We start from the raw sequence: 2500 nt of genomic DNA on the forward strand, positions 1-2500 counted from the left end.
TGCGCGCGGGCGGGCAGCGCGCGGGGGAAGCGGAGCTGTCGGGCGCGGGGCGCGGCGGCGCGTCCCCAGCCTCCTCCCGCCGGCCCGTTCTCGCCCGAGAAGAAGCGGGGAGCGCGCGGCGGCGGCGGCGCCGACGACGGCGCCGCGTGTGCGAGCGGCGAGAGAGACGGGAGCTGTCCTTCGGGGTCGGGGGAGGCGTCTCCCCCGACCCTCCCCGCACCCCGTGCCCGGGGCTGTGTCGGTGTGAATGTCACAGTTCCCTTCTCGCACGGACGTTCGGTAGGGCTGCCGGGTAAGCCCGCGGAGGGCTCCGGGCGTTCCGGGTACGGCGCGCCGAGCGAGCGGCGCGGCGGCGTCCCCCGCCCCCCGTCCCTCTCCTGCCTGGGGAGCCGGGAACGGGGGCTCCGCCGCCGCTCGCCCTCGGCGGGCGAGGCTCGGCAAGCCGCGTGGCGTCCCGCTCTCCCAGCGGGCGGCCCGAGCCACGGCTCTCCTCCCGGGCGCAGCGCCGGGCCAGAGGGAAACCCCGGGCCCCGGGGCCGGAGGACGTGGTTGTGGCGGCGGACGTCGGGCGCGGCCCCCGCGGGCGGACGCTCCCCCGAAGGTGGCAGTGGGGGAGGCACCCCCGCGGGGCCTAAAGTTCGTTTCCCTCGCCCCAGGGCCAGGTACCTAGCGTCCGCGCTCTCGCGGTCCCTTCCCTCGGCGCGTCTCTCGGCGCGTCTCCGGGGGTCGAAGGGCCGCGGGGGCCGGGCGGGGGTTTAAAGACTCGGGCGGCTCGGCGTCGCCCGGGGGGCCGGCCGGCTCGGCGGCGGCGGCCGGGAGTTCTCTCTCGCGGTGAGAGAGCCTCTCCCGGACGGCCGTCGCCTGCGACCGCGTCCCGCGGGCGGCCCGTGCCGGGGAGGGGCACCCCTGCCCCCCCCTCTCCGCGGCCCGGTCTCGGCGGAGAGACCGCGGCGCGAGCGGTCGGCCGTGTCCGACCTGCCCGCCTCGGAACGGGCGACCCCGGCGAGGAGCGCGGGCTCCCCGCCGGGGCTCGCGGCGGGTCCCCGCAAGGGGGGGACCCGCCGCCGGGCGGCCCTGCGCCCTTCCCCCCGCACAGCCCGTGCGCGGGGGGGGGGCGGGAAGGGACGCCGCGCCTCCGTCGCAGCGGCTGCGTCGCGCTGCGGCGCCGCTCCTCCCTCCCCCGTCCCGGCGAGCGCTCGGCGTTCTCCCGCCGCTAAGCGCCGGCGAGGGCGCCACCCCGTTGCCCGTGCGGCGGCGTCGCCGCTCGGTCTGCCGGACGGAGCCCCCCGCCGCCGGGCCGTCCCGGCCCCGGGCCCCGCCTAAGCCGCTTCGCCTCCCCGTCTTCGCCTTCCCGGCCGAGCCGTGCAGGCGGTCGGGGCAAGCGGGGGCGTCCCACTCCCGGTCTCCGCGTGGAAACGGGGAGAGCGGGAGCCGCCCCCGCCTCAGGCGGCCGTCCGCCTTCCGCTCGGCGCGTGCCCGCGGAAGGAGACGGGAAGCGGCGGCGGCGGCGGTGGTGCCGGTGCAGGGCGGCCGCAGCGCGGCGGGCCGCCGTCCGGCGGGCCGCGGGCGTCGTGCGTCGCCGGCTCGGGGCGCGTCCGCGTCCGCCCGCGGCGGCGCGGAGCCGCCGAGGTGCCGTCGGGGCGGGACCCCGGGGAGGAGTTAGGCTGCCCGTAGCGCGGCGGAGCGGCGCGCGCGGAGGCGCGCGCGCGGGGTAGCCGTCGGGGCCCCCCGCGCCGCCCGCTCGAGGCGGACAGGCGGAGCGGCCGGGCGCGCCGCCGCCTCCGTGCGGAGGCCGGGCCGAGCCCGGGCGCCTGGGCCGCCCCCGAAGCGAGCGAGGCGCTTGCCGTCGCCTGCGGCCGGTGGGGAGCGCGGGCTCCCAGGCCCTCGTCGCCGCTCGGGGCGTTTCCTCCCTTTTTGTGGCCCTCCTTGGGCGTTGCTCGTACGGTCAGTCGAGGCGAGGCCCCTCCGTCTCGCCCCCGTCGCGCCGCTGCTCCGCCGTTCTTTCCCCTCCCGCCCCGCGCGGGGATGTGAGGGGAGGAAGGGGGGGCCGGCCGGCGGGGCAGGCGGTTGGGCCGTCCTCCGAGAGGGGCCGCTCCTGGCGAGCGTTCCCGGCCCTCCCGCGCGCGCGGGGCGGTGCCGAAAGACGAGACAACTCTTAGCGGTGGATCACTCGGCTCGTGCGTCGATGAAGAACGCAGCTAGCTGCGAGAATTAATGTGAATTGCAGGACACATTGATCATCGACACTTCGAACGCACTTGCGGCCCCGGGTTCCTCCCGGGGCTACGCCTGTCTGAGCGTCGCTTTGCGATCAATCGCCGGCTCGGCCGCCGCCCCTTGGCCGGGCGACGGCCGCACGAGCGGCGCGGCTGGGGTGCCTCGCAGGCCCCTCCCGAGGGCCTTCGTCCCCCTAAGTGCAGACTCGGGGAGCGCTCCGAAGCTCCCCGCTCCCGGAGCGCCCGCTCTGCGGAGCTCGTCTCGCCGGTGGTTGGCCGGGGCT

The 2500-nt window shown here is 79.0% G+C and overlaps 1 non-coding gene across 1 annotated transcript; it reads left to right on the forward strand.

The window, feature by feature from the left end:
* Positions 1-2150: 2150 nt before the first annotated feature.
* On the forward strand, positions 2151-2303 carry LOC134509513 (5.8S ribosomal RNA). Its single transcript, XR_010069353.1, has one exon. It is a non-coding gene; the product is annotated as a 5.8S ribosomal RNA (ribosomal RNA).
* The last annotated feature ends 197 nt before the right edge of the window (positions 2304-2500 follow it).

The sequence above is a fragment of the Chroicocephalus ridibundus genome, unplaced genomic scaffold, assembly GCF_963924245.1.
Source record: "Chroicocephalus ridibundus unplaced genomic scaffold, bChrRid1.1 SCAFFOLD_501, whole genome shotgun sequence".
Classification (NCBI taxonomy): Eukaryota; Metazoa; Chordata; class Aves; order Charadriiformes; family Laridae; genus Chroicocephalus; species Chroicocephalus ridibundus.